This window comes from Cervus canadensis, chromosome 7 (assembly GCF_019320065.1).
Source record: "Cervus canadensis isolate Bull #8, Minnesota chromosome 7, ASM1932006v1, whole genome shotgun sequence".
Lineage (NCBI taxonomy): Eukaryota > Metazoa > Chordata > Mammalia > Artiodactyla > Cervidae > Cervus > Cervus canadensis.
In genome coordinates this window covers 19303605-19317148 of record NC_057392.1, presented here as the reverse complement: position 1 = coordinate 19317148, position 13544 = coordinate 19303605, and the positions used below count along the sequence as shown (strand labels likewise).

Genomic DNA, 13544 nt, shown 5'->3' with positions numbered 1-13544 from the left:
GGATTTTTCAGGCAAGAGTACTGGAGTGGGTTGCCATTTCCTTCTCCAGAGGATCTTCCCCACCCAGGGATCGAACCCGGGTCTCCCGCATTGTAGGCAGACACTTAACCATCTGAGCCACCAGGGAAGTCACATGATGCAGGGTACATCATGTGAAATGCTGTACTGGATGAAGCACAAGATGGACTCAAGATTGCAGGGATATATAACCTGATATATGGTTGATATATGATAATAACCTCATTATATGCAGGTTATTAATATATGATATATGATAATAACCTCAGATACGCAGATGACACCATCCTTATGGCTGAAAGCAAAGAGGAACTAAAAAGCCTCTGGATGAAAGTGAAAGAGGAGAGTGAAAAAACAGTGACAGACTTTGTTTTCTTGGTCTCCAAAATCACTGCAGATGGTGACTGCAGCCATGAAATTAAAAGATGCTTGTTCCTTGGAATAAAAGCTGGGTTTCCCTCATAGATCAATCGGTAAAGAATCTGCCTGCATTGCAGGAGACCTGGATTTGATCTCTGGGTTGGGAAGATCCCCTGGAGAAGGAAATGGCTACCCACTCCAGTATTCTTGCCTGGAAAAATCCCAAGGACAGAGGAGCCTGGTGGGCTGCAGTCCATGGGGTCGCAAAGAGTCGGACACAACTGAGCAACTAACATTTCATTTACTGTGTGCAGTAAATGAAAATGAGTGTCCAGGAGTCTCCAGTGGAGGTGTGGGTTGACAGTGGCCTGCCATGGGATTAGGGGGACTGAATACAACAGTCCTGGCATAAGTCTTTTTGAAGGAGTTCACCATTACAGCCATTACCCCTACCATAGTTTGGCCTGAGGCCGAGGAGGGAACACAGCCCCACTTATCAACAGAAAATTGGATTAAAGATTTACTCAGCATGGCTCCCCCCATCAGAGTTGGTGGTGTAGAAGGATGCAAATTATTTTTGTACACTGCCTCTGTATTTATCAAATGTAAATATAGATAACCCAAACTTTCTTAATAATTCTAATAATTTTCTTTGCTTCTTTGAGGTCTTGTAGGTACACAATCAATATCATCTTCAATAATGATGTGTTCTTTTGTAATTCTTATTAGTTTAATTTTGTTTTCCTTATCTACTACCCTGGCTAAAGCATTCAGTATGAGGTTGAACAGAAACGGTGCTAACCATAATTCTTTTACCATTGAGGATACCTTTTGACACTTATAAACATCCTTTTTTAAAAAAATCTGAGCCACCGGGGACTCAGACTCTGTCTGTAATGCAGGAGATCCAGGTTCGATCCCTGGGCCAGGAAGATCCCCTGGAGAAGGGAATGGCAACCTACTCCAATATTCTTGCCTGGAGAATCCCATGGACAGAGGAGCCTGGCAGGCTACAGTCCATGGGGTCATAAAGAGTTGGACACGACTGAGCAACTAACGCAGACACACAGACACACACACACACATATATCCTTTATCAGGTAAGAAAGCTTCCTTTTATTTCATCTTTGCAGAGGACTTTTATTATGAGTGCATTTTAGTTTTATTGAATAAAATTTTTTTATCATTTAACATGTTAGATAATTTTTCTGTCTAATGTGCTATTGCATTGAATTATATGAACAGCTTTTCTAATGTTAAATCAGTATTATTGTTCCTAGGATAAACCCAACTTAGTCATAATCTTTTTTATACACTGTTGGATTCTTTTCCCTAATTTTTAAAAAGGATTTTCACATTTATATTCATGAAGTAGATTGGTTTATAACTTTTCTTGAACTTTCTTTGCTGGTTTAGGCACTGATGAGTTGGAGAGTATTTTCTATATACCTATTCCTTGGGAAAAAGCATTTGAAAGACTGGAATATTGTGTTTCTTAACTGTTTCAAAGAATTAACCTGGAAAAGCCTCTGGCCAATTATTTGGTGTAGACATCTACAAGTGAGTGTTAGTTGCTCAGTTGTGTCCAACTCTTTGCAATGCCTTGAATAATAGCCCACCAGGCTCCTCTGTCTATGAATCTATATATGTCCATTAATAAAGCTTGCTCAAATCTTTATTTTTCAAATCTATATTTTTACTAAATTTTTGTTTGTCTGTCTGGCTGACCTGTCATTACTGAGAGAGATGATGGTGGATTTGAAAAGATCTTTTCCCTCTTCTATAAAATTTTCTTTGTACATTTTTGGGGGACTGTGTTTTTAGGTATAGGCTAGTTCACAAGTGTTATATTTCTCAGGTGACTTGTTTCTTTTACCATGACAAAGTCATTCGTCATTCTCCTTATTCCCAATAAAGCCCTTTCTTCAAAAATCTATTTTATCAACTATTAATTTAACCAAGTCAGCTTTCCTTTTCGTATGTCCATTCTACATAGTTCTCACAAATTACACGTTTCTATCTTTAAAAATTAAACTATCTGATAATTTATATCTTTCAAAAACCTATTCATATTATCATGACAGTTTGGAGTACATATGTACTATGATTACTGATGCATCTGTATATATATTTAGGTTATATTTCGTGCTTTTTTTTGTCTTCTTTCTGGGTCTGATTTTGCTTCTCTTCCTTCCCTATCTTTCTTTGCTTTATTTTGTTAAATTTCACTGAGTTTTTTTTCCTTCTTATCTCATTGTCTCTTTGTTAGGTTTGGACTAGGTCAATATACACTCTATTTTTATTCTTTTTCAATTTTCCTTTTAACTCAATGAAGTCTCATGTTAATCCATGTGTTTATGCTCCTCCAGAAGATTGTATTGATTATAACGTTGTATTTCTGTTTCTCCTACCTGGAGCAGCAGAATTAAAACATTTTCCAATATCTTTGTTCTATTTTTTCTTGTTGTTGTCACTTTGCCTTCATATATTTACCATTATCAGTGGGGCCTTTTTTATGCTGTCAATATTTGTTGAGACATATTTGCATTTTTACCATTTTCTTGCCTCACCATTTCCTTTTGCATGTCAGACTTTCCTTCTGGAATTATTTTTCTTCTTCCTGGATTTCATAATTTTCAAATTTCTATTTGTGATCAACACTGTCTTAGTTTGTCTATAAATGTCATTTCCCTCTTTCTTGAAGGATACTTTACAGGATATAAAATTTTAGGTTAACAGTCATTTTTTTGTCCAAACACTTTGAATATTTTATTCCACCATATTCTTCCTTCCATTTGGGGGCTAGGTCTGTTGCTTCAGGATGTTTTTTAGATCTTTTCTTTATTTTAAGAGTTCTGCAGTTTCACTATATTATAATTTAACTCTGGATTCCTCATTTTTTTCTGCTCAGAATTTGTTGTGCTTCAGTAATCTAAGGATTCATGACTTATCAATTTTGGGGAAAAAAAATTAATCACTATTGCTTTTAACTTTTTTTCTCCATTATCACATTTTGGAGGTCTAATCAGATGTACATTAGATCTTCTGACCCTCCATACCACTTAGCTTCTTATAATTTTATATTTTTAAAAATAATTTCATCCTTCTATGTGAATTTTGGATAATTTCTTCAGGGATATATTCCAAGTCACTAATTCCCTCTTCAGCTATTGAAAAAGTATATTGTGGTTTGTTTCTAGAAGTTTTACTTAGTATTTTACCCCAATTCTCTTAATTTTAAACAATCCTTGCTTCTTATTCATTTTTAGAGTCTCTGCTTTATTTTTTCATATAGCAAATATACTTATTTTTTCATTTGTGTCTAATAATGCCAGTATCTATGGTCTGATTCTGCTATTGTTATGCTTGTTGATTTTTTGCATGCTCATTTGAATTATTTTTAATTAAATTAACCTCATTTTAATTGACCAGGAATTTTTCCTGGGTTGGAGAATATATTAGCTCTCCAGAACCAGTAAAAGATATATGTTATGTATGAATGTGTATGCGTATGTGAGCTTATTATTATAGGAATTAGCTCACCAGATTAGGGAGGACAAGTCTTACGACACGCTGTTTGAAACCTGGAAAACCAGGAAAACCAGTGGCATAATTTAGTCCAGGTCCTAAGGTCTAAGAATCAGAAACTTTGATGCTGGTAGGCAGAAGATGGATGCCCCAGGTTGGGCAGAGAGAGCAAACTGGCCCTTCCTCTGTCTTTTTTATTTTAAGCCCTCAAAGAATTGAATGATGCCCACCAGCACTGGTGAGGACAGATCTTTACTTAATCTATGATTTAAATGCTAATCTCTTCCAGAAACACCCTCACCAAGGTGTTATAGCACCAAGCAGTAGTATTTTATCAGTTACCTGGGAATCCTTTAGCCTAGTGAAGTTGACACATAAAATTATTCATCACAAGTGGCATTCCCCTAGAGAGGCTTGCTTCTGCCATTTGCCTGGGGCATTACCTACCTGGGATGGCTTTTCATTAAATTCTTGACTTGATGTTTCTCTGACTGCAAAGTTGGTGGGAGATAGGGTTCAAAACTTGAATTCTCATAAGAGGGCTTGCTGGTACTTGTAAATTCTCAGGAGAGCATTAGTCCCCCTCCATTAAGCAACCCTGAATATTCATTGGAAGGACTGATGCTAAAGCTGAAGTTCCAATACTTTGGCCACATGTTGCGAAGAGCCGACTCATTGCAAAAGACTCTGATGCTGGGAAAGATTGAGAGCAAGAGGAGAAGGGGATGGCAGAGGATGAAATGATTGGATGGCATCACCAAATCGATGGACATGAATTTGAGCAAACTCCGGGAGATAGTGAAGGACAGGAAGCCTGGTGTGCTGCAGTCCATGGGGTTGCAAAGAGTCAGACACGACCTAGGGACTAAGCACAGTGTATTTTTAACATAGAAGAATATTGTTTTGTTTTACTGTATATGGCTACTCCCCTTGGTTGATAATTCTGATTTCTATTTGTACTCATGGAAGATGTGGTAAAAGAGGCTTAACTTCAGTGGTTGGATGCAGTGGTTCAATGATATTAAGAATTAGGGTTTACTGTCATCTCTATACTGTGCTTTTTTTTTTAACTGAAGTATAGTTAAAGACCCTGATGCTGGGAAAGACTGAAGGCAGGAGGAGGACAGGGGCTGACAGTGGATGAGATGGTTGGATGGCATCACTGACTGGATAGACATGAGTTTGAGTAAGCTCTGGGTGTTGGTGATGGACAGGGAAGCCTGGTGTGCTGCAGTCCATGGGGTCACAAAGAGTCAGACACAACTGAGTGACTGAACTGAACTGATATTAATTTACAGTGTTACAATTTACAATGTTACAATTAATTTACAATTTACAATGTTAGTTTCAAGTGTACAGCAAAGTGACTCAGTTATATACATATTCTTTTTCAGATTCTTTTCCATCATAGGTTCTCACAAAATACTGAGTATAGTTCTCTGTATGATATACATAGCAGGTCCTTGTTGTTTATCTATTTTATATAATAGTCTGTATATGTTAATCCCAGACTCTTAATTTATCTCCCCTCCTCTATCTCCTTTTCATAACCATAAGTTTGTTTTCTTGGTCTGTGAATCTATTTCTGTTTTGTAAATAAGTTCATTTGTATCATTTTTTTTATATCCCACATATAAGTGATAGCATATGATATTTGTCTTCCTCTGTCTGACTTATTTCACCAGACATGATAATCCTTAGATCCATCTGTATTGCTGCAAATGACATTAATTAATTCATTTTTATGCCTGAGTAATGTTCCATTATATATATGTACCATATCTTCTTTATCTATTTCTATGTTAATGGACATTTAGGTTGATTCCATATCTTGGCCATTTTAAGCAGAGCTAGAGTGAACATTGGATGCACATATATTTTCAGATTAGACTTTTCTCCACCTATATGCCCAAGAGTGGGAATGCTGGATCACATGGTAGCTCTATCTTTACTTTTTTAAGGAACCTCCATGCTGTTCTCCACAGTGGCTGCAGTAATTTGTTCCCACTAGTGGCATAGGAGCATTCCTTTTTCCCCACACCCTCTCCAGCCTCTATTACTTGTACTTTGTAATGATGGCCATTCTGGCTGGTGTGAGATGTATGCTGTGGTTCTTGGTGGAGAAGCTATCTTTGTTGTGGTACTAGCTTCCTGGTGATGGAAAGACAGCTATCAACAATTCCTGTGACTACTTGCTTTTTCCTCCAAGCACAAGGAAGAGGGTCTCTGAAGGCTCCAGTAGAAGAGAAAAAAATCCCAGCTTCCCCAGGCTGACCCTAGACCCAGGTGCAAAGGTGGGTTGTGTGTTCATCCCTGAAACACGAAGCCAGGCAAGGATGGGATTTAGCTGCTAAGCCGAACACTGGCCATGTGCTTACCTCCAGAACTGAGGTGGTTCCCCAAGCTAGTCATTTGCTCCTGGGAACAAACGTTCCAGAAAGTTGCCAAAAGAAGGGGAAATGGACAGTGAGAAAACAACCACTAAAAGGATGAAGGTGCAGACACACATAGTGCCTGGTGTGTGGTGGACACTGAGGTCTGGTGAACGATGATGCCATTCCCAGCAGACTCCAAATACACTGCTCAAAACAGCAATAGACAAGCCACCACCAGAAGGCCACCTAACCTGTCAGTGACCTGACACTGACCTTGAGGCAGTCTTCGAGGGTCTTCTACTTGGACAACCTGCACACGGTGAAGGATGAGAGATGAGATGGGCCAAAGGGTGGGAGCCAAAGCAGAGGCTGGGAAGAACTTACTAGGAAAGTCCAGTCCCAGGACACCTGCCCAGGAAGGAATGCTGTGCCAAGGTAGCACATCACTTGGAATGAATCGGGCTTTCTTCTGCTTCTACCTGATTCTAAAGCGATCCAGATTCATTTGTGTATTGCAAAGGACGTTGGGAAGAGCCTCTTAAAAGGAGGCAGAAAGCTAAGCTTTATCTCACCCTTTTCCCTCACCCTCTGCCTTAGTGGGGGCAGGAAGACTCAAGCCACTCCTGGGGACGTTCTGAGGGCAGGGGAGGGACTTGGGACCTGAGGGCAGAGAAGGGCCCCCCAAGAGGACTGGGGAGGGTCCTTGGGCTCTAGCGCCCGGGCCAGCGGCCCCTGGAAGCAGATTCCTGGGTCCTCGCCGAGGGCACAGAGATCAGGCGGATCCCCTGGGCCAGGGCTCGGCCGGCTCACTGGAGACTCGGTCGGCGCTCCCCAGAATTCCCTTGCCGAATCCAAACTTGAGTGTTCGGGCACAACCCGAACGACCCGCCGGCGACCGGCCCGGTCCCAGGGAATGCGGGAGGGAGACGCGCTCCTCTCCAACCCTAGACTGCCCGCCGGGGATGGAAGCGTCCCCCGAACTCCCTCTGGGTCTCTCCGGGAGCGCGTGCCGGGCTTTCCCTGGAGGAAACTCCTCCTCTCGCCGCCTTCGGCCCGACCAGCCCCGCCCGGGACAGCCGTTCCGGTCCGTCCCCTCCCTCTGTCCGAGGTGACCTGGGACCGGCGCTTGGGGGTGTTGCCCTGGGCGCTCGGACACCGCCTCCCAGGATTAAAGCGAGAGCCGGGGAGGGTCGGGGACTCCGAGCTGGGCCGAGGAAGAAGCGAACTCCAGAGGAGGCGGAGGAGAAGCAGGAGGAGGAAGGGGTGAGGGGAGGGGAGCTGCCCCGGAGCGTAGCAGGTAAGTGGCGCGCGCGACGGGTTCTCTATGCTGGAGATCCCGGGAGCAAGGGAGGACCTGGGCGCCCGGGCTGGGTTGGGAGTAGCGGGAGGTGAAGCCAGGTGTGAGCAGCTCCGGCCTAGTGAGTCCGTCCTCCCGCCGTCGGGACGCAAGGGGCTGAGCCCGGCAAAGCGACCTGCGTGAGGTCGGGAGGGTTCCGGGAGCCTGGGACGCCTTGGCGCGGGGGTCAGAGGCTCGCCGACTGCTCCGTTGGCATCACTGGGCTGGTGCAGGCTACTCTGCGGTCCCTTAGCCAATTGGTAGGCGAAAAGGTGCCTCGGGGTGGGTCCTCTTGGCTGAAATCGGCTCATGCTCCCTTGGCCCCTTAAGCTCCGAGTTGGGGACGAGGGGTGCGCCTTTTCCCTTCGGGGACGATGAGAGAGGGAGGGTTGTCCATCCGCTTCTTTGTTTCGGGAAAATCTCTGCAGCCTCGCGGTGTTACCTGAACTCCCGCTTCTTGGCTCCCTCCCAAAGTGGGGAGAAACTGGAAACTCTCGGAGATGCCGGGAGCGATAACGCCGGCGCGGCGGGGACTGGCCTGGAGGGCCTCCGGGCGAGGTGCGAACCGCTCGGTGGCCCCAGACGGCGACCCCGAGGCCACGGTCAGGGTTGGGCCGCCTGGACAGCCGGCAACGCCCCCCGCCCCCGCTCCGGTCCCCTGCGCTTCCATTGCGGGAAGGAGCGGTCCTGATCTCTCGGCTCACACTCCATGCCAGGGACAAGTCCCGACGCCTGGGCGCTTCGGTCCACCGCATGCCGTCCGGCAGGACCCCGGGCTGTGGCCCCGGGCTGTGGCCCGGCTGAGCGCATCAGCTTGGCAGCGGGCACCGCTAAGAACTGCCTTATGGCCCCAAATTTCGCGCTTCCAGGCCTCAAAAGGGGAAGCAAGGGTTGCGGGCGGCCGCCGGCCCTGGCGTGCGCCCCGGCTTTTGGGAAGGGCCGGTGATCCCAAATCCGGAATTCCTTTTCGGACGCACAAGTGGCTGCGGGCCAGTCGGGTGGATTCCCAATGGATCGTTTGGGAGGGAAAAGATAGCGACTCGAGATCTGCCTGTCGGGCAGGGGTCACCTGGGGCTCTGCCTCGAGCCTGCGAATCCCGCCGGGTTCAAACTCGCGCCGTAGTACTGGGACCACGGCAGGTTCGGGGCACACAGCAGGCGCCCTGGGCTCCCGGAGCTCCGGGCTGTAGAGAGCCAACCAACTGATGGAAAATTACCAAGGCTGCTAAGGAGAGCTTCAAGGTGTTTAGAAAATCTGAAGTGAGGGGAGGGTTGTTGACTTAGCCTGGGAGGTCTCCGAAGGATCTCCAGGAAGTGGGGACGGAGCCAATCTCCCCTGCAGGAGGGTGGGGGCTGGGAGTGGGAGCCGGGCTTACTTGACCCAGGTTCCTGGGGGCGCAGGCGCGGCTGCTGCTGAGTAAGGTGCAGGGGTTGGGGAACCCAGGGAGGCAGTGGAGGTTTGCTTCCGTCTTCCACAGCTTTTCCAGAAGTAGGCCTGCCTGCACCCCCACCACAGCCGACTTTACTGGACCCCTGAGGTCAACGTGAGAGGCCAGGGCAGCACCAGCAAGCCCACACCACAGGAGTCAGGGACCTGCGGTGGGGGCTCTGCCTTGAGATTGGCGTGGACACCTCCCTCTCCGCTTTTAAGGCCTTCAGCAGGCCAGCAGCAGGAGCCTTTTGTTCTTGACTGGGAGATTTGTTTGTTTGATCCCCAGCCATGCCTTTCTTATTGACTCCTCCAAGGTCAGTCTTTTTCCTACAAGGTTGTGTAGTCGCCTGGAGCCTACAGTGCTCAGGATTGCTTGGTGGTTGGCCTCTGCTCACCCTGGGCTGTTCCACCCTGGACTCCTGCTTTAATTGTAGGAGAACACTGGGTTGTACCCCTGTTATCATAGGAACAGCCCATGTGGATGTGGCCTTTACTTCCAGCTGGGCATCCTTCCAGGCTCTTTATGATCCATGTAACTCAGTTGTGAGGAACTAAGGCAGACAGGGGAAATAACTTGCCCCAGGCAATCCCATGACCTGTAGGGAGGCCAGGGGGTGCAGGCAGGCCAGTTGGCTTGAGGGAAGCTTCGTGAGGCCTGGAATCCTCGTGGGAAAGGGGGTGGCTCTAGGGGCAGGCTGACTTCCTCATGATCCAAGAGCAGAGCTTCTTCCCTTCCCTCTCCCCCCCACCCCCGCCCCACTGGCTCGGAGCTGCCCACTTGCAGGGTAACCAGGCCAGGACAGCCTGCCCCTTTATGGGGCAGGGCAGAGGGCTGACCATCTCTGGTGCTGGGACGGATGGTACAAATGTCCTGTAGGCGATGAAGCCTAGACACGCGAAGGACACTATGACGGTTGTTGCAGAGACTTGGCCCAGCCTGGGACACAGGGTCTACCAGGATGTGTAAACCAGGGCTCCAGGCTGCTGCCTCTCACTTCTTTCCACTGAGGTCTGTGGCAGGAGTCCTGGGGGCCTCAATGACCACTGGGGGTCATTGCCCTGGTTTCAGTTGCTGCATCAGATTCTGATGGAATAGGAAATCTATTTTTCGAAGCCCTCCAGAATTATGCAATCCTTAGGCGTGGAGGTAGAAAAAGGAAAGGCGACTGGGTCAAAGCAGTGTCTGGTCAGCTTTGCTTACTTAAGGAGGGGAAGCCTAGGGGTGGGGGCACACTCAAGGCTCCTCCACCCTCTGCTGCTCTCTCAGCTCTGGGTCTGCTGGGTGGTCTTGCTTCCCACAATTGCTCAGTCTTTGCTGCCCTTCTTGGCACCCTCTAGGGGACCCCCAAGATGAGCTAAGGGGCCTCTGGGGAGGGAATGGCAAGTGTCACACACCTGGGTGCTGAGATGTGAATTGGGCCAGGCTTGGTGAGTCCCTTCCTAACTTGAGGTTGGGAACTCCTATGTATAGGCTATTTTGGGGGATCTGGCTTGCAAGCCGCTCAGGATGGTGGGCCTGGATGTGGGGGAGGGGACTCCCAGAGCCCCCGCCTTCACCGTGCCGATGGCCAGCCTGGTCCCAAATGCAGTAGCAGAGGGCTCAGCTGATCACACAGCCAGGTCTGAGGAACAACTCAGGCAGAACTCAAGATCAGGAAGAAGGGGAGGTGACCTCGGACTTGGTCTGCCCCAGCCACTGGACAGAGGTCCAGCGAAGAGGAACCAGGGGCGTGAACAATGTCATGGGCAGTCTTAGAGACATCCAGGGAGAACGACAGACCCTGATTTTATGGTGGGCGTGTGGGCAGCTCCTTGAACTGTGAATAGTGTGAATCTTGAAGAGGGCAGGTGACCCAAAGCAGAACATTATGCTCTTGTTAGAGGTCAGTTAAGGAGACGGTGGGAAGGACTTGCCTTGAGTGGAAGCTCCAGGCATTTATGTTGTGTGTGTGTGGGGGGGTGGGGGGTGCAGGAGGGTCAAGGGTGCAGAAATGTGATAAGGAAGCAGGAAATGTTTGAAAGGCTTGGAGAAGGAAATGGCAACCCAGAGAGGAGCCTGGCGGGCTACAGTTCATGGGGTTGCAAGGAGTTGGACGTGACTTAGCAAGTGCTGCGCTTAGTCGCTCAGTTGTGTCCGACTCTGTGTGACCCCATGGACTGCAGCCTGCCAGGCTCCTCTGTCCATGGGGATTCTCCAGGCAAGAATACTGGAGTGGGTTGCCATGCCCTCCTTCAGGGGATCTTCCCAACCCAGGGATTGAACCCAGGCCTCCCACACTGCAGTCGGATTCTTACCATCTGAGCCACTAGGGAAGTCCTGCAATTCACATTAATTCTTGCAGCTAGCTGCAAGTAAACAGCAACAAAAGCTTAAGTCTGGAAGCTTCTGCAAAGGCAGAGTGGACGGAATCATTGGGAGCTCCGTTGGACTTCTAGTGGACATCCATTAGAGAATTATTTTCTAGGGAGCTCTGATCTGGAAGGTGAGATGAAGCCCAGGCTTTTATGGTGGGTTGTTTGGATGTCACCTCACGTCAGCATCGCTTTAAGCTCCCTGCTTTCGGAGGGGCCCTCCTGGCAGGGCTAGCACCTGGCCTCATCTGAGACTTGATCTGAACACTGGGCATGTGAAGCCTGTGTTTTCTAGGGATAGATTTGTGTTTCTGATCACAAAAAATAAAAGATCATCATGTCTGGCCTCTCAGCTAAAGCCCAGTTTGGTTCTAGAATGTGCTGTAGACACAGCCTTCCAACGTTGGATCAAACGTTTTTTTGGGGGGTTTGAGGAACTGCTTCTCACAAGGGAACCTAGTGGATACTGAAACTTCCTCACTGTTGGAACTTGGTTTCCCTGGATTGAGTTAAATCTGCCTTCCTGATACCTCTGAACTTTTTGATCCTGACTTCTTCCTTTGGATCTTCACACAAAAAAATCGAGTCCTTTTCCCATACATCAGTGCCTTAGCTACTGTTATTACACTATTCTGGAGGGCTCATCGTGTGATGGGCATGGTGTTAGGCCACGAACACACTTAATCTGGACAAAACCCCATTTATCTGCTATCCTTGGGTCAGGAAGATCCCCTGGAGAAGGAAATGGCAACCCACTCCGGTATTCTTGCCTGGGAAATCCCATGGACAGAGGACCCTGGCGGGCTAGAGTTCATGGGTTTGCCAAGAGTTGGACATGACTGAAGTGACTCGGCACGCATGCCCATTTCACAGATGGACTCAGGCAAGTTCTTCGAACGTTAGACAGTGGCTTTTGTACTTTATCGAGGGACTGGCCACCTCTCCAGCCTGCCTGCTGGCATTCGGTTAGCCCAGTGCACCGGGACCTGTGAGGTCACTCACATCCTCAATTTGGCGTCTGCTTTGTCCACCTGCAGGCTTTCTGGCTCTCTCTGTCTTAAATTTCATTTTACTCATTTGGCCTTTGGGATGTAAAAAAAAAAAAAAAAATTGGAACATTTTCTGTGTACGGTACAAAACTAGACTGAAAAAAAAAGGACCAGATTCAATTCCTGCCCTAAAAAGTTTGCAATCTCGTTTGGACAATGAGGCATTCATAGAAAAAGAAGCTTGGATGATGCAGGCAGTACCTCTCCCGAGCTGCTCTCTCCCCCCTTCTGTCTTTCTCATCCCTGGGTCAGCCACTGTGTGTGCCTTTTCTCTGATAGTCTTATATTTGTTTATGTTGAGCTGTTAATTAAATCCACCACCGTCTCTGTTAACTTCCCTCTCGCGGTGCATTTTGTCCCCATTGGGACCCGAGAACCTCTCCGCGCGTAAGGTGATTGTATGCAGTGGCTGAGACGTAAGGGGCTCCATTGGTCATGGACCCTCAGATAATCTGTTGGTGGTGTTTGCTTTGGAGTTTGAAGAAGGCACGCCGAATCCGAGGTCAGGAAGGTGGGGTTTCTTCCACCCGTCACACCTCATCACGTGACCGGCGTCTGGAAGGCATTAGAGGGGGCCCGGGGCAGGCGCCCATGCATGAATGATGGGAAAGTCAGTGGCGCCTTCATAATAGGGAAAACCCCTGACTCCTGCGTGGGCATCGGTATCTACCTCTCTGACCTCATTTCCGTCGGTTTGGTAGTTTTCAAAATAAATCTCCAGCAAATGTGTTTTGAAGTCCAGAGTAAAGATACTGTAAGGAGGAACCCTCCTTGTCTAGAAATAGCTTCATCACGTCATGGGAGGCTGGTAGCGTTCCACAACACCGTCCTGTCGAGTGGTGGCCAGGGAGGTGACGTGAGGCTTGAGTCAGTCCCCTGAAAGGAGAGCCCAGGGTGGCCCGGGACAGTCACGCTCTGCCGTGTCACTCAAGTGGGCGACGTTGAAGTGGACATGTGCCAGGAGCAAGCAGCAGGGCAGAGCTTCGCCACATGTGAGTCTTGGTCACTTTGGGGAAAAGTGCTTCCCCGAGGCTGGCTTTCCGGAATCAAGAGCACTCACGGATGTCCTCTGATGCCCGGAGAGAACATTCGAG

General features: G+C 47.9%; 1 protein-coding gene across 1 annotated transcript in view; it reads left to right on the top strand.

Moving 5' to 3' along the window:
* Nucleotides 1–7463: 7463 nt before the first annotated feature.
* The window catches only part of TMPRSS2 (transmembrane serine protease 2), a 43601-nt gene continuing 37520 nt past the window's right edge, over nucleotides 7464–13544 (top strand). Inside the window, exon 1 of the mRNA XM_043474464.1 lies at nucleotides 7464–7578. The gene's annotated coding sequence lies outside the window, so the exon portion shown is untranslated. The remainder of the gene's footprint in view (nucleotides 7579–13544) is intronic.